An 18,760-nucleotide genomic window follows, 5' to 3' on the forward strand; every position below is an offset into this window, starting at 1 on the left:
TGTTCCCTTCTTTGTTTTGGTCTCAGCAATACCAGAAACTCTTATATGATTTCACATTATTTTCTTTTGGTACCTCAGAAAAATGGGTACCAATTTAAAAATTTCTCAAAATTACTGATTTTTTAGCAGGTTTTTACTTCAAAATATTGTGTCACAGGAAGGGGTAGGACGACCACAGGAAGGAGAAAAAAAGCAAAACTCCAGTTATTTTATAAATATGCCATATTCCTTATTAAAGGTGCCATTTTAACACAACCCAGGCAGATATTTGCCTTTCACTTACTTCAATACAGAGAATACTGTAACCACATCAATACCAGAGTCTTTGACCTCTGGCATGATTGCTGCTGTAGTCAAAATCAGAATATTTAACACTAACAGAGTATTTCTTGTAAGTAGGTTTCCTGCTGGTTTGTATCATAACAGGGTAAGGGTGAGAGTGCTGGGAGGTATAGGAAGTACAAGAATGATGCTCCCGTTCAACCCTAAGTGCAATTCTCAAATCCACCTCTCAGGCCAAATGGGTGGGCTTCAGCCTGTCCTTCAGTGTTGAGGGAGGGGTGGTGCGGCACCTGTGAAGGGGCGTGGCCACTCGTCTGGGCTCCTCCGCCCCTGATCCCACTGGCGCCTGTGCATAATGGACACGGGCAGTGAGTTACCTGCTGGGAAACCGCGGAGAGGAAGGGCGTCACCGCCCAGGCCAACGTCGTCTGTCCCCGACAGGGGCCCGAGACACTCGCGCTGATGCACGCGGAGCCAGGGCCAACCTAGAGTGTAGTGCGTACCGTTGCGGAACTGAGTGAACTGAGTGAGTCGTTGGGAAGACTCTCCCGGAGGGTTGAACTCGGGGCTTACTTCAGGAAAGACTCTGGCACCCAATGTTAAGGGTGAAATACTGGTGACACGTTCTATATTTTTCTGGGAAGACCCCTGCTCGACCAGGACCCTAGTGATCTAGCGGGCCAATCACTTCCCCAGCTCTCAGAGGACCTCGGAGAGACGACGCCTGCTCCAAGCCAGCCCGGTCGTCGTTGCTCCGCGGGAGCGGGCAAGGATGAGGCTCCCGGCATGCTCCGCGAGTGGAGCTCTGCGGCCTGAGAACTCTCAGGCCCCGGCCTGGGGCCCGCGCTGGGGCCCCTTACCCAAGGTGCTCCGGGCTGTAATTTGCATGTCCCACCCAACAGGTATACTCACAGGTCAATCCAGGCCAGGCGCGGCGGCCTGGCGATCGGAGCGGCAAACACGCGAGCCTCGTGACGTGGTTTCGTTGCATCAAACGTCCCTAAAGGCTCTGAGGTGGACGGAAAAGCGCGCAGTTGGGTCACCGTAACTAAGAAAGGCGAAACGCCATCGTACCTTATATAGGCTGTGGGCAGAACCTGAGTCGTGCTCGCTTCGGCAGCACATATACTAAAATTGGAACGATACAGAGAAGATTAGCATGGCCCCTGCGCAAGGATGACACGCAAATTCGTGAAGCGTTCCGTATTTTTGGGCAGCTCGTGGAGACAAAAGGTCGTACGATGAAAACAGCAGGTTTTGGAAAGGTAGACCAACAGGGCTCCCTTAGGGCCTGTGCGGTTTCCCACTTACAACGGCGGCTACGTGGACACCTGCGAAGCTATATGGGTCTACATACTGGACTTAGTGCCCTACCGGGCCACCTTGCATCGACAGCCTTCTGGCGTCTCTATGGCGCCCCAGTCTCGTTCCTGTGAATGAAATTACCTAGGTGATACTTGTATCTGCATCTAGATATTTATTTTCATTGATTAAAATCTGCTTTTGATTTGGGCAATGAACTTTTGTCTTAAATCACCTACCACAGAATCTGTCCGATTTATGTAAACCGGTATTTCTGAGTTCTCCTTAGAGGCTACATCAAAACAGAATATTTGTGAAAACAGATCTTAATGGGCTCGCTGCTTCTAGCCAGTATTCAGTTGGTCCTGGACGTCTAGAATCCACGGGCATAGGCCAACGTTGATCTTACCCGATAACAACCCAGGCTCGGCCCTGGGTAACAGTCTCTGCCTTTGTGCAGCTGGCAGTCTAAGGCAGTCAGGTCTAAGATGATGGAGAACGGCACAAAGTAGGCGCAAGAAATGAACGCTAATGTTTTGTTCCTTTAATAAGGACTCATTAATTTAGCAATGATTTAGTAAGGGTTCATGGAGCACTTCACGTGCCAGGCGATCTTCTAGTGAACAAAAGCCAAACTACCTGGGCCTCTGAAGTTTGTGTTGTTGGGGGAGACAATACCGTAAGTCAGTTTCAGATTTGTAAGTTCAATGAAGGAGGCACAAATTGACCTTTATCCATTTCCGAGATTCGTACTAACATATTTGCACACATTAACGCGTTAATTCTGATCTGTTTTCATTTTCATTTCATAGACCGCCTCACACGAATATTTTGGGTGAAAATCACAATTTTAATATCAGGTGCCACCCGTTTTCCTTTTGCCTCACATTATTTCCTTAGCGCTCATCAGTAAATAGTGAACCGACTTTCCCAGGATCAGGGCAAAAATATGGAACGCTTCACGAATTTGCGTGTCATCGTTGCGCAGGAGCCATGCTAATCTTCTCTATTACCGTTCAAAAATAATCTTGCGATATGTGCTACTGAAACGACGACGACTTTGTCTTTGCCCACAGCCTATATAAGGCACGATGGCGTTTCACCTCTCTTAGTTACGGTGACCCAACTTCGCGCTTTCCCGTCCACCTCACAGCCTTTAGGGACGTTTGATGCAACGAAACCACATCACGAGGCTCGCACGTTTGTCGTTCCGATCGCCAGGCCGCCGCGCTGGCCGCAATTGATCTGTGAGTATACCTGTTGGGTGGGACATGCAAATTACAGCCCGGGGCACCTTGGGTAAGGGGCCCCAGCGCGGGCCCCTGGCCCGGGCCTGGGAGTTCTCGGGCTGCAGAGCTCCACTCGCGGAGCATGCTGGGATCCGCCGGTGTTACTGCCTCCCCGTAGCGCCCGGCGTCTTCGAGGGCCCAGGCGAGTGGGAGACGCCATGTCTGGCTGCTGCTACGCGAAGAGGGAAAGCCCAGGGTCGGCTCGACGGCATTAAAGCAGGTCGTTAAACCACTTAAACTTCCTGAGATTAATATTAAAAAAAAAGTAATCAGCCAACCATTATCACACCTAGAAAAGTTGAGGTAATTTCTTAGTATCACCTAATATTCAGTCTACATTCAAATTTCTTTGGTTGTTTCAGATTGTCTTATTATATGTCAATCAATTCTTTGATTGTCTTATTATATGTAGTTGAATTGTCATAGGAATCCAAACAAGGTCCCACATTGTATTTGGTTGCTGTACACTTGGGTCTCTATTATCCACTACTGGTCCCCACCTCATTTCTCCTCATGCCATAGATAAATTGAGGAAACAGGATATTTGCCCGGAGGAATGTTACAAATCTTGGATTTGGTTCATTTTTTACTGATGATGTGATTTAACTTATTTATGCTTCATGTTTCTTGAAAATTTATAGTTAGATCTAAAGGCTTAGTGAGATTCTGGTTCTATTTCGTTGTTAATTTAAGCACACACGGTTCATTGGTAGGGTGTGTACTTCTTACCGTCCGAGGAACTTACTGTATGGCTGTCGCGGTGTTAGTGTTGTGTTGCCCAGCCCTGACCCCTGGATTCCGGCGGGGTCAGCAGTCTGACCCCTCTGTTGTAAAGTTTCCCATGAATCTTTCATTTTCAGTGTTTTACATAATTTGGTATCCAACTTTTTGGCACCAGGGACCAGTTTCATGGAAGACAATTTTTACGGGGGTTGGAGTGGGGTGGAGGAAGGTTGCGGGGGCGGAGATGGTTTCAGGATGATTCAAGCGTATTACATTTATTGTGCAGTCAAATCTCTCTATTTGCAGCCATTCCCCAGCACTAGCATCACCACCTCAGCTCCACTTCAGATCATCAAGCATTAGATTCTCATAAGGAACAAGCAGCCTAGATCCCTGGCATGCATGGTTTACAGTAGGGTTCCAGCTCCTGTGAGAATCTAATGCTGGGGGCTGATCTAACAGGAGGCGGAGTTTATGCAGTGATGCAAGCGGTGGGGAGCTGCTGTAAATACAGATGAAGCTTCCATAACAACCCCCACCCCCTGCTGTGCAGCCTGGTACGGTCAGGCCCAGGGGTTGGGGACCACAGTTTTAGAATACACTCATGAACGTTGTCCAAGTAGGGGGTATGGTGGTTTGGTTTTTGCTTTGTTTTTAATTGACACATTGTATTTGTACATATTTGTGGGGCACAATTTGATGTTTTGTTACATATTTATGTTGTATAAGATCTACTCAGAGTAGTGTATCCATTATCTCATACATTTATCATTTCTTTGTGATGAGAACATTCAATAGCTCTCTTTTAGCTATTTTGTAGTGTACAATATTTTACTATTAACCATAGTCACCCTACTGTGCAATGGAACACCAGAATTTATTCCTCTTATCTAATTGTAACTTTGTACCAGTTGACCAATGTTTGTTTTTAACCCTTGTCTTGTGAGTTAAAAGGATGTAGCCCCAAGGCCTATGGTGGCCAAGTTCTGTGCCCCATGGAAGAGAATTGAGAGAATAAGACCTGGAAGAGAAACAAAGAGTGTGGATGTCATTTGAGTCTCTGGATCATTCAATCTGGTGACCGGATGGTTTCCATAGTTTGGTTACTTGACCTAACAAATTACCTTTCTTACTTAGGCTAAAGTTGTTTTTGTCAAAATGCAAATACGGAATCTTAAATGTTTTGAGTTTAGCAGAAGCCAATAGTGTTGTCATGTTGCAAATGTCCAGTGGGAAGACATGAATGTGATTATAAAGGCATAGGTGAAACTGGGAAAGCACAGCTTTAATCTAGCCTAGTCTGTATTTTCACTGCTAAGAGGCTCTTCTGCATCTACTTGATGCTGGCCCTGAGTGCTGGGTCTCTACCTCTCCCATATTTTGCTGCCCTTTGGTGACACTTTCTTATGTGGAATCAATTGGAAAAGCAAAAGTAGCTCTTTCTCACTTCGTCACTTATCTCTGTTTGAACGTAGGCTGATGTTTCTTTTCTGGATATTTTCTGAATGTTGCTTTCTGTCAGGCTGTACATTTATTGAAAGCTCCATTTGGTAGGACAGTGTGCTGGGGTGTTCAAATTTAACACTTTGGAGTTCCTTACCCTGTTCTCTCATTTGTGTTAACACAGTTCTCTTTTCTTCAAACCCTTGGCCTCCCCTACCATCTTTTCCTCATGTTTCTTCTTTCATCCTGCATCTCCCCATCTATATTCATGCATCACTAACTGAACATGTTTACCCAGTTCACCTTATGCCTTTATAATCACTCTCGTGTCTTCATACTGCACATTAAACACTATTGGCTTCTGCTAAACTCAAAAATATTTCAGATCCCGTATTTGCATTTTGACAAAAACAATTCTACTCTTATAACCATTGGTTAAGTATATGTGAATGTCCAATAACTTTTTTAGGGGAAGTAGTATTCTTTATCACATCTTTTAGAAGTCATGTAGAAAAACGATGAAGTAGGTGGCTATTTAGTTAAATAATCTTTTGTGTCTTGAGTTCAGATTTGACTCATTTGAGAAGAAAGATGAGTCTTAATGGCATTGTTAACAAATTTGCTTTAGGAGAGATTTGCTAAAACTATTTGTCTCAGCTTATCAGATTTTTAATAAGAAAAAAGTTATACTTTTATATTCTGGAATATTTGGACTCTATCACCAATAAACATAATAATTTCAATTATTTACATTAACAGTGGACTAAAACAACTACCTTTTCTTAGTGGTATATAAAACTATGGTACATCTTACAATCAATGACATTTCAGATCCAAAGAGATGTATCTCATTTTTCAGAGAAGGAAACAGCCTGTGGTGAATGTATTGACTTCCTGGGGGAATACTGGCACTGCTCCTACCATCTTCTGAGGTCATCTTCTGAGGCCAAGTCCATTGCTCTGTCTACCATACCACTTGTAGTGTTACTAGATCACCCATGTTTGCAGTAGGTAACAGAGAAAAGAAGAATAAAGACTCAGACCTGCCATTTTACAACCATATTTCTGAGTTCTGCTCTTTTGACTGTAACAATGGGCACACACTGATAAGTAGAAAGTCAACCTTGTTCTTTTTATTCACCAAGAAGGAACATTCAGTGATGTGACACAATTGAAAGTCGAAACCACAAGTCATTTCCCCTTCAGGAATTTTGCTCTAATTAAAAAGAAGAAGAAACTTAACCCAAATCCACACATCCTTTTTAACAGGGAACAGATGAATCACTTAGAACCACAGCATCAATCACCAGCTTCACCTGGTATGAAATTGGTGCACTCAAGCTGGGGAACAGTTTTCAACCTGGCCTACAGGTTGTAATCAACACAAGAGCTTTTTAATATATCAATGCCTGGAGAGTCTGATTTCTTTTCTTTTCTTTTCTTTCTTTTCTTTTCTTTTGAGATTGGGTATGAGGGGTTGGGTCTCACTATGTTGCCCAGGCTGGTCTTGAACTCCTGGGTTTAAGCCATACCCCTGGCCTCAGCTTCCCAAGCAGCTGGGATTACAGGTGCATGCCACTGCACCCAGCATGAGATTCTGATTCAATTGTTCTAAGTGGGGCTTGGATGTCTCTTTTTGCATTCTCTGTCTGCTTCTCTCTCTCCTCCTTTCCTATGAGCTCTCAGCCTTTATAAGATCTGCTTTGGGCTTGTTAGCACCCTTCTTTCTTCCCTCACGCTTCTTTTTTTTTTTTTTGAGACAGAGTCTCACTCTGTTGCCCAGGCTAGAGTGCCATGGCGTCAGCCTAGCTCACAGCAACCTCAAACACTTGGCCTCAAGCAATCCTACTGCCTCAGCCTCCCAAGTAGCTGGGACTACAGCCATGTGCCACCATGCCCAGCTAATTTTTTCTATATATATTTTTAGTTGTCCGGCTAACTTCTTTCTAATTTTAATAGAGACGGGGTCTCGCTCTTGCTCAGGCTGGTCTTGAACTCCTGACCTTGAGCAATCCTCCTACCTCGGCCTCCCAGAGTGCTAGGATTACAGGCGTGAGCCACTGCACCCGGCCCCTCACGCTTCTTTTTTTCTTTCCATCAGACACGCTATACATCAGGTGAAGCTTATCTTGAGTTCCCCACCAGGCCCCTTCCTTTGCCACTTCCTTCCTTTTATGGTCGTATCCTCTTCACTCATGTTGTACCCAGTGGCTCCCTAGGACTCCTCCTAAATGTCTCGATTAGAACTCCAAGGATCTTTAAAAACTCACCAGTCTGGGTTTTATTTCTTCAGGGTTCTGCTACCTAGTCCTGTAAACTAAAATATGCTAGAGCAGTATTTCCCAAGCTTGCCTATTGATAGACTTCCAGACCCAACTTCTTACTGTTTCCAGGGGATTGGCCTATGCCAGTGCATTCAAAGGATGATCGGGCATATCTCCCAGATGACTTATTTGTGTTTTAGTGGCTACTTTGAATGACACAAGAAAGTCATTCTGGTAAGATTGATGTGAGATATTTTTGTGCATGGAGCCCTTTCACAGCAACCAGTTCCCTTAATGTGTGGCAGATAACTTCATGTTGTGTTTCACTGAAGGGAAAAAAAGACTGTCAAAGATGAACTTCCTTAATTTCTTGTAATTACTGCAAATTTACGTATGTACATTCTTATTCTCTCTTCTAGTCTCAGAGATATGTCCCTTGTATAGGAAAAACTTGGGCCCAGGTGGAAAACTGCATTGTCTGTAAATCAAAATCTGATTCCAATTCTATGGAAGCTATTTTACAACTCTGTAAGCTGTAGATAACTGATACCAGTTAATAATTCTTGTTTATAGACATGAAAATTCTGTCCTAACCGAAATTTCAATTGACTTCTCTCTATCACTGTGGAAGAAGCTAGTTTTGCTTCCAGTTCCACATTCATTTCAACATTCCTTTATTCCATATAACCATATAAATTTGTGCTTTTTTGATTTCTCTTGAACTGGTTATAACATTTACCATGTTCCTGCATTGATTAGTATGTTAAATAAAATCTTTAATACATGTTCATTTTTTATCTGTGTGATAGGCATGATTTTACCTTTTTTTTTTAATTGTCTTTTACAAATTTGGAGGTCTTCCTCTGATTTGCTTACTGCATTCACCTAACAAAACCAGATATACTTTTTATCAGACAAGCTTGGGGGCTGCTTTTACCCAGGCACATTTTTTTCTTGGCTTTCCATGATAGAACTTTGCTGACTCTGTCTTTCTAATTTTAATATTCTTCTCTAATAAGTTTGTGGTTTGTCTTTATTTTGTTTCCAGCCAACAAGTCAGTGTCTACTCTTGGTAGCAATGATTGGGAATTTGGTGTTTTGGTCTAACCATTTGGTCAACTCTGTGAATGGACTAATGATTTATAGAGATCTAGTCTCTGTTGAGTGAGAGACTACAGTGAAACTAGTTTATTAGTCTTGTTTGTGTGCTTTTCATCTATTTTGGGCTAATGAATTAAGAATGTTGTGCCCACCAAGAAGGGGAACAGTTCTTTGATATTTGAACTGGTAAATTTTTTGTGCTTGTGTGTTTACTCTTGACCCATGACTGAAATTTTAGAATTGGAGCTATAAACTCTGTGTCTGTATGTTTGTAATTCAGAAAGGTCTTTATTTTTCATTGTATGAATGTGTAATGTTTTCCAAAATCCAGATGGTATTAATAACTTAGATTATAAAATTTCCTAAATTAAAGGAGCCCTGTTCTGATTGGTTTAAGAGATAAATAAGTGCTTATAAAAGTATGGTACTCCAATAATTCCCAGCAAATAAGGAAATGGAATTTCTAAAAATTTGAATGTGCTAGATTTAAACAGTATTTTGAAAGCAACCAGCTCAGAAATATGTTAAGAATTGAAATTCACATAATTTACATAAATCTTTCATAAACTAGACTATTTTATTAATTTTGATTTAATAAAAACAGCTTTCTTCTCTGATTTATCAGTGTTATATATATAATACAAGTACACATTTTTATTGTACTTGGGTGTGTTTTTTCTAAACGTATACAGGTTTACTAATCAAATAAGCTAGCATCGCTTCTATTAACGCTTGCTTATGAAAAATGTAAATTTGAGTTTGACCAAATTGAATCCTTATACTGATGCCTTTTTTTGGGTTAGTAATTGTTCTGTAGCGTGTCAGGTTGAAGATAAATTTCCAAGATCTAGATAACTTAAAATCTTGGATCAGTATTAAATTGGACTAATTAATAGAAAATTATTGTATACTTAGATCATTTCTAAGTAAGATAGGATACTAAAATATTAACTATTAAGCATAATTTTAACTTTACTTTTGTTTTTTATCTTCATATGCTATGGACAGGCTATATCTTTGGGTCATATTAATGAACATATTCATTTTTGCCACTTTGAGAAGTTGTATAGGGGATATCAGTGACTGTAGAAAGTTGTATGATGTGTATTCATGAGCTCTGCTAGTCTGATAAAATGCTGGGGTGTGACAGTTCACAATTATCCTCCCCCCCAGTTTTCTCTGCAAAATAGCAGTTACTTTGGTTAAAAGTTATAATTATTATAAATGATTAAGACTATACTTAGAGACAGTAGTTTCAGAGAAATATAACTCTGTATGTGCTTCTGTTTTTTTCAAGGAAAAGAGTAGTTTTGTTCTAAAGCAGCAGCATGAAGTTTTTTATAATTATTACCTTATTTTCTTTTAATCTCTCTAGTATCTATAGTGTGGTCTCCTCTTTTATTCCTAATGTTGCTAATTTGTATTTTCTTTCTTATTTTCTTGATCTGTCTAGCTAGAATTTTATCAACATTATTGTATTTTTTAAAAAAACAGTTTTTTGTTTCCTTTTTTTTCTGTTGTTCATTTTCTGTCATTAATTTCTGCTCTTTATTACTGCATTCCTTCTGTTTCCTTTAAACTTTAAAACTTTCTGTTTACAAATTAAACTTTAGGCTTAATTTGCTCTTTTATCTCTAATTTCTTATGGTAGGAGTTTAGATTGTTAAGTTTAGACCTTTCTTTTTCTTCTTCTTATTCTTCACCTTCGTCTTCTTCCTTCCTTTCTTCCTTCCTCCTTCCTCCTCCTTCCCTCCTCCTCCTCCTTCTTCTTCCTTTTCTCCTCCTCCTCCTCCTCCTCCTCCTTCTTCTCCTTCTCCTCCTCCCCCTCCTTTGTTTTTTTTTAATACAGGGTCTTGCTCTGTCACCCAGGCTGGAGTGCAGCGATGTCATAATAGCTCACTGCATTTCAACTCCTGGGCTCAGGGATCTTTCCACCTCAGCCTCCCGAGTAGCTGGGCCTACAGGCGTGCACCACCACGCCAGGCTTCTTCTTTTCTAATATAAAATTTTAAAGCCATATATTTGCCTCTAGGCCTGTCGTCCCCAACCTGGTCCGCTACTGGGTCCATGGCCTATTAGGAACCTGGCTGCACAGCAGCAGGTGAGCGGCAGGCTAGCTAACAAAGCTTCATCTGTATTTACAGCTGTTCCCCATCCCTGGCATCACCCATAAGCTCCGCCTCCTGGCCAATCAGCGGGTGGCATTAGATTCTCACAGGGAACCTGTGAACTGCCTGCAAGGGATCTATATTGCGTGCTCCTTGTGAGAATCTGTTGCCTGATGATCTGCAGAGTAGCTGAGGTAATGATGTTAGTGCTGGGGAGCGACTGCAAATACAGATTATCATTAGCAGAGAGGTTTGATTGCACAGTAAATGCAATGCACTTGAATCATCCCCAGACCATCTCCTCGCCCCCAACCTCTGTGGAAAAATTGTCTTCCATGAAACTGGTCCCTGGTGCCAAAAAGTTTGGGCACTGCTGCTGTGGGCACTGCTTTAGCTGTATCCCACAAATTTTAATGTGCTATGTTTATATTTTCATTCATTTAAAAATATTTCTCTCTTTTTTTCTTTGTCACATGGGTTATTTAGATGTTTGTTTTTAGTTTCAAATATTTGGGGATTTTTCCAGGTATTATTGCATTCTTTTTCTAATTTAATTCCCTGTGGTGTGATTTCAATTATTTTAAATTTATTGAAACTTGTTTTCTGGCCCAGCATATGGTATGCTTTAGTGAATGTTTCATGTGCACAGGAAAAGAATATGCAGGTGGTTGGCTAGGACTGTCCTATAAATGCTAATGGGCCAAGTTAGTTGAAAATGTTAAAATCATGCATATCCTTACTGATTTTCTGTACTTCTTCCATCAATTATTGAGAGGAGACTGTTGGAATTTCCAGGTATAATTGTGGAGTTCTCTGTGACCTTTCAGTTCTGACAGTTTTTGCTTCATGCATTTTGAAGCTCTGTTGTTAGTTACATACATATTTAGGATTCCTTTTTTTCCATGGCAACTGTCTCCATCACACACATATTTATTTATTTGCTTGTTTTCTGTCTTCCCCAACTAGAATAAAACTTCCAAAGAGCAAGACTTCATCTGTTCTTTTCATTGCTGATCCCAACTATCCATAACAATGCCTGTCACAGAGTCTGACCTCAGTACTTTCTGAATACATTAATGTATAATAAAGCTACACAACTGTAAGAATATAATATTTCCATGACTCTACCCTACTTACTTCATGGTAAGATTGCTTCTGTTCACACGGGGCCATTTCAAAAATAACTTAGATACCCCAGTGTGCTCTTACACTGCACAACCAGTACCACAAAACAGTGTTGCTTTGGGTTCTCAAGGTCTCAGGAAGATGTTACTGAGATAATTCTTTGTTTTAGTTTGCTCCTTTTATCTCATCCATCTTTACTCTAGTTAGGATTTATCCCTGAATCATTCCAGAATGATGGGTCTGAGTGACAAACACCCAGACTCTGTTTCCTCACCCAGGCTCCTATTGTGAGTCTCCACTCATTCCTTCCTCACGGGACTGTTCAGGCCCTTGTATAAAATGACTACTGTGGGCCAGCCTCACTGCTTCTAGGAGTGGCTCTGTATATCCCTGGATCGTAAAGGTGAGTGGGAGTTAGGTCTCATGCTAAGACCTCAATGCATACAGCATTCACATTTCACATTTCCTTATCCACACTGTGTTTTCACTTCCCTCACCAACTCTGTTCATTCACATGGCTGAAGGTTTTTGTTTCCCAGGAAATTTAAGCTTCAAGTCCATCAGAAAACTGAGGCTTCTCCTGTTGTAGCTGCACATAAAGTATTTATCAATCACATCTTCCTCTCTGATTTATTTATTTATTTATTCAGGATACTATGGGGGTACAAACATTTTGGTTACATGTAATGCTGTTTTCCCTACTCAAGCCAGGATACAAGCTTGTCCTTCCCCAATACAGTGCATTCCTCTTCCATTAGTTGTGAATTTACTCCCCCTCCCTGCCCCCCGACTGGCACCCAGTGAGTATTACTAACATGTGAACAACTTAGTGTTGGTCAGTTAGTACCAATTTGATGGAGAGTACATGTGGTGCATGTCTTTCCATCCTTGTGATACCTCACTTGGAAGGATGGGCTCAATCTTCATCTGGGATAATATAAGAGGTGCCAGATGACCATTGTTTTTTGTAGTTGAGTGGTATTCCCTGGTAAACATATACCACATTTTATTAATCCACTCATGTATTGATGGACATTTGGGTTGTTCCCACATCTTTGCAGTTGTGAATTGTGCTGCTATAAACATTCGAGTGCAGATGTCTTTATTACAGAATGTCTTTTTTTCCTTTGGATAGATGCCTGGTAGTGGGATTGCTGGATCAGCTGGTATTTCTTTTTTTTAGCTCTTTGAGGTATCTCCACAATACTTTCCACAGGGGTTGTACTAATTTGCAATCCCACCAGCAGTGTGAGAGTGTTCCAATCTTTCCACATTCACGCCAGCATTTGTTGTTTTGTGACCTTTTGATAAGGGCCATTCTCACTGGAGTTAGGTGATACCTCATTGGAGTTTTGATTTGCATTTCCCTAATGATTAGAGATGTTGAGCACTTTTTTATGTGTTTGCTGGCCATTAGTCTGTCTTCTTTTGAATGGTTTCTGTTCATGACCTTTGCTCATTTATTGATGGGGTTGTTTGATTTTTTCTTGTTGATTTTCTTAAGTTCTGTATAGATTCCTGTTATTGTCCCTTTATTGGATTTATAGAAAGCAAATATTTTCTCCCATTGTGTAGGTTGCCTATTAGCTCTAATGATAGTTTCCTTGGCTATGCAGAAGCATTTTAATTTGATCAGGTCCCATTTGTTTATTTTTGTTGCTGCTGTGATTGCTTTGGGGGTCTTTTTCATAAATTCTTTGCTTAGGCTGATGTATAAAAGAATCTTCCCAACGTTTTCTTCCAGAATTCTTAAGGTTTGACGTGTTAGGTTTAAGTCTGTTATCCATTGTGAGTTGATTTTTGTGAGAGGTGAGAGGTGGGGATCTATTTTCAGTCTTTTGCATCTGGATATCCAGTTTTACCAGCACCACTTATTAAATAGAGATTCTTTCCCCCAGTGTATATTTTTGTCTGGTTTGTCCAAGATTAGATGACAGTATGAGGATGGTTTTATATCTGGGATCTCCACCCTATTCCAAAGGTTTGTATCTCTGTTCTTGTGCCAGTATCATGCTGTTTTGCTTACTGTAGCCTTGTAGTAAAGTTTGAAGTCTGGCAGACTGATGCCTCCCAGTTCTTTTTGCTTAAGATTGCTTTGGCTATATGAAGCCTTCTCTGGTTCCATACAAAGCGTAGAATTATTTTTTCTAAATCTGTAAAGAATTAGGGTGGTACTTTGATAGGGATTGCATTAATTCTGTAGATCACTTTAGATAGTATGGGCATTTTAACAATATTGATTCTACCAATCCTTGAGCATGGTAGGGATTTCCATCTGTTTAGATCTTCTATAATTTTTTTCTCAGTGTTTCGTAGTTCTCCCTATATATGTCTCTCACCTCCTTTGTTAAATATATTACTAAATATTTAATTTTCTTTGATGCTGTTGTGAAAGGTGTTGCGTCTTTGATTTGATTTTCGGCTGGATTGTTATTGGTGTATATGAATGCCACTGATTTGTGTGCATTAATTTTGTATCCTGAGACTTTACTGAATTCATTTGTCAATTCCAGGAGTCTCTTGGTTGAATCCTTAGCATTTTCTAGATATAATAGCATATCGTCAGCAAAGAGTGATAGTTTGACCTCTTCTGCCCCCATTTGGACACCCTTAATTCCCCTGTCTTGTCTGATTGCTCTGGCAAGGACTTCCAGCACTATGTTGTCTGGTTCCTGTTCTAAGTGGGCATGTTTTCAGTTTTTCCCCATTCAGTATGATATTGTCTATTGGTTTATCATAGATCGCCTTAATAATTTTAAGGAATGTCCCATCTATGCCTATTTTGTTAAGTGTTTTTATCATAAAATGTGCTGGGTTTTGTCAAATGCTTTTTCTGCATCTATTGAGAGAATCATATGGTCTTTGTTCTTGAGAGAATCATATGGTCTTTGTTCTTGCTTTTATTTATGTAGTGAATTGCATTTGTTGAACCAGCCTTGCATCTCTGGGATAAAGCCTACCTGGTCATGATGAATTATTTTTTTGATGTGCTGTTGGATTTGATTTGCTAAGATTTTGTTGAGGATTTTTACATGAGGGATATTGGTCTGTAGTTTTCTTTTTTTGTTTTGTCCTTTCCTGAATTTGGTATCAAGGTGATACTAGCTTCGTAAAATGAGTGGTATAAAACTGGAGATCAATTCCAACAGAAACACTCACCACTTCACAAAGTCATGGAAATTAAACAGTCTGTTGCTGAATGACTACTGGGTCAAGGAGGAGATCCAGATGGAAATGAAAAGAGTCTGAACTAAATGATAACAGGGCCACAGTTATCAAAATCTGTGGGATACAGCAAAAAGCATTCCTGAGAGGAAAACTAATAGCATTAAATGCTCACACCCAAAAGATAGAAAGCTCACAAATCAACAAACTAATAAACTGTCTAAAGGAACTGGAAAAAGAAGAGCAAACTAATTCTAAACCTAGCAGAAGAAAAGAAATAACTAAGATCAGAGCAGAACTAAATGAAATTGAGAATAAAAGAACTATACAGAAGATCAATAAAACCAAAACTTGGTTTTTTTAAAAGATGAACAAAATTGATAGCCCTCTTGCTAGATTGACAAGAACTAGAAAGGAAAGGACTTTAATAAACTCAATCAGAAATGAAAAAGGAGAGGTCACTACAGACATCATGAAAATATAAAACATTATCTTTGAATAGTATAAAAATCTATATGCCCCAAAACTACAAAATGTGAAGGAAATGGACAAATTCTTGGAAACACACCACCTCAATCAGGAGGAAATAGAATTCCTGAACAGACAAATATTGAGCACAGAAATTGGAGCAGCAATAAAAAAATCTTCCCAAGGGGGGGGGAAAAAAAAAAGCAAAGCCCTGGACCAGATGGGTTCACACTTGAATTCTACCAAATCTACAAAGGAGAACTCATACCTACATTGCAGAAATTATTCCAAAACATTGAAAAGGGTGGTATCCTCCCAAACTCATTTTCTGATTTATTTTTAAAGAGGGAAAAGTTTTTAAATTAATTGTGTGTTTTGGGTGTCATGGAAAGATATTTGGGTCTGATAGAGTTCAAACCCCAGCTCCAACCCATGGACAACCCACATCCTCTTGTGAAAAAGGGATAATCCCTGCTTGCTTCTGAGGGTTTGACAGGATCTGTGAGAAATGCTTGTGCTTTGTGCATTGTAAAGCATGGCAAATGTGTAAATTGCTGTTGCAGTGAGAAGCTTTGTCAACTTTTAAGGTTTGCAGTGATCGGATTTTTGTTGTTGTTGTTGTTAGGGTCTTTGTATCAGAAACCTTCATTACATCCTGAAGAGTACCTGCTTATAGCTCTTAAGTGCAAAAATATAACCCAATAACCATTAGCTTCTACCTTGGAAACTATGACCATTTAAAAACAAAAACACTGGAAAGGAAACAATGTAACTTTGAGGAAAAGTACACTTGAGGCCAATCACCCTTTGTTCCCCTAAAGCTTAAAATATTAACTATCTGTTTAAACATGTTTCTTAATCATTTTTATAACCCAAAAGTTTTGTATGTGCGGGGTCATTGTTGTTAAATTCATGATGAAAATAAGATAAGATCTGCTGTCGCTTTGAGGAAGCTAAAACTTAAATGTCTTACTACTTCTGCCTACTGCTAGCCAATTGACTTTTGTTATTGTCTCAGCTGTATTCTTCAGGTTCAGACTGTATTCTTGATCAGCTGTATGGGTCTCAATGTAATCGTCTAGAACTTCAAAGGGGGAAACAACCAACATCCAACAGCCCAATAGTGTTTCCATGGAAACTCCTTCATCGTGATAACGTATAATAATTCTGATTCATGCTAAGTTTATAAACTCTTTATTTTCTATATCCTTCATTGGCTACTCATTGTCCATGACCCATAACTGTTGAGACTCCCAAGCTATAGTCCTAATTCCTTTTCAGTAACTCTAGGGAAGCTTAGCCACTTGGGGTTTGGTCTATAGAAGGTGCATATCTTCATCTCTGATTCAGTAGAGGGTACACTTCAGTGTGCTCAGTATCTCCCATCTCTGAACTTATTTGATCCAGATTCCTGGGTCCCAACCCTGGGGATTATGATTTACTAGATCTGGAGAGGCACCCTGGAGTCTGTAATTGAATAGGCACCCAGGAGATTCCGATGCAGGGCTCTGTGGGCTTCCCTTTGTGAATCACTGTGTTCTCCAACTGCTGGCCTGGTTTTTAATCTTTGATTTTTATCTTTTATCTCATATTCAAGGAGCCTAAAACTAACCTTCAGCCTTCCACAAATCAATACAGGTTTCTCTTCCCTGTCATCATTCCTGGACTGGAGTTTTGCAAATGTAGTTGTCTTCTTCCTCCTCCCCTTCCTCTTCCTCCTCCCCTTCCTCCGTACCCTCCTTTTCGTTTTTTCTCTACACTTCTTCTCTCTCATCCATTTATTCACTAAGTCCAGCTGGCTTCTCCTCTGCAGGCTTCATTCACATTACACCTCATTCTCTTGGCCCTCTAAATCCTTATCCTCATTGCCTCATACCTGAACTATCCAAAAGTCTTCTAACTTCTCTCTTCCTGCTGTAATCCTTTTTGCATATAATTGACTGTTATTTGCACAAACACTGTTTTCACCATATCACTCATCTACTCAAAAAACAGTAGTAATTATCTATCTCCCACATCAGAACCAAACACCAGTGCTTCTCTGTCTTCTACATTAGAATTTTATGTTTTCTATCAACTGTACTCCTCGTTACTCCAAAATATTGCTTATAATCCATTATTTACACATACTTTCTTTACTCTTGCCTTTGATTACATAGTCTCAAAATATATTTATTACAAACTTCAATGCTCATGGAACTTACATTGGTAAATAGAAATTTTGCTATATTGACTACATCAGTATAAATTCCTTCCCGTAGTCAAGGGCTAGAGAGAAAGCCAAATGGACTGATGGACTGATTTGAGGAGGACTTTGCATTCTTCTGTTTTATCACAGAGTTAAACTTCCCTTTGGTGGTTTCCTTACGTTAGATTGGATTTCTCTTGCTCAATGAACTTTGACCTTGAGCCTTTAAAGAAAGTGGAGTACCTTTTAATATATTATCTGTTGGTAAAATTTCCCTGATAACTATTATAACATGTTTTACTCTTCTCATTCCAGTCTTTCTATGTTTCTGGTAGCCACAGAGAAGCTCGTATTGGAAATGGTTTAAGTACTTGATAAATCAACAAGTTTCTTTTCACAGCACTTATAATTGAGGTTGACTGCTGTCCACCACTTTGAGAAAGACTTACAGTTCTTAACCTTTTTTTTTAATCATAGGTGCTATGGTTTGAATGTATCCCCTCCAAAATTCAGGTATTGAAACTTTACGGCCAATGTGATGGTATTAAGAGGTGGGGTGTTTAAGGGAGGATTAGGTTATGAGAGTTCCTTCCTTTATGAATGCTATTAGTGCCCTTATAAAAGGGCTTGAAGGAGCAAGTTCCCTTTTTGCCCTCTGCCTTGTATTATGTGAGGACACAGCGTTCAAGGCCCCATCTTAGAAGCAGAGACTGGACCCTTACCAGATAACCAAACCTGCCAACACCCTGATCTTGGACTTCCCAGTCTCCAGAACTGTGGGAAAATAAATTTCTCTTCTTTATAAGTTACCCAGTCTCATGTATTTTGTTATAGCAGTGCAAAACAGTCTAAGACCATCGCATAATACTCCAAAGGGGTACCTCTCTTCCTGACAATAACAAAGGTGTACTGAATCAGTTGTTCTCAAAGGATCTCTCCCTTTTCTTCTCTCTGGATAAGGTGGACAGTGTATATGTTATTTGAGTAAGTTCCTCAGGTGGTTTTGAAACCCTCACCCATTCTCCCTTGGGAATCACAGCTTTCAAATCTCCTAATTGCTGCTGCTTTAATATAACCACAGATTTTTGGCTTGATTTATCAGTTTCTGGAAGATTTGTGGTAAAATTTACCTCTTTATTTATGGTTCAAAAAAAAGTTTTCATTGCAATTCTATCACTTTTGTTTTATGTAATGAGGTACTTAGAAGTTTAAGATTGCTGTATTTCTTGAGGTTTTTTTTTATCTTTATGTAGTTTATTTCTTCATCCATATTAATGCTGTTGCATTAACTTTTATATTGCC

The 18,760-nt window shown here is 40.0% G+C and overlaps 2 non-coding genes across 2 annotated transcripts; one reads left to right on the plus strand and one right to left on the minus strand.

Annotated features, from left to right (window-relative positions):
* The first annotated feature begins 1,386 nt into the window (after positions 1-1,386).
* LOC138380987 (U6 spliceosomal RNA) lies at positions 1,387-1,493 on the plus strand. Its single transcript, XR_011232945.1, has one exon. It is a non-coding gene; the product is annotated as a U6 spliceosomal RNA (small nuclear RNA).
* Positions 1,494-2,527: 1,034 nt separating this feature from the next.
* LOC138381072 (U6 spliceosomal RNA) lies at positions 2,528-2,634 on the minus strand. The gene has a single exon (XR_011233018.1). It is a non-coding gene; the product is annotated as a U6 spliceosomal RNA (small nuclear RNA).
* Between the last annotated feature and the right edge of the window lie 16,126 nt (positions 2,635-18,760).

The sequence above is a fragment of the Eulemur rufifrons genome, chromosome 2, assembly GCF_041146395.1.
Source record: "Eulemur rufifrons isolate Redbay chromosome 2, OSU_ERuf_1, whole genome shotgun sequence".
NCBI classification, from domain to species: Eukaryota; Metazoa; Chordata; class Mammalia; order Primates; family Lemuridae; genus Eulemur; species Eulemur rufifrons.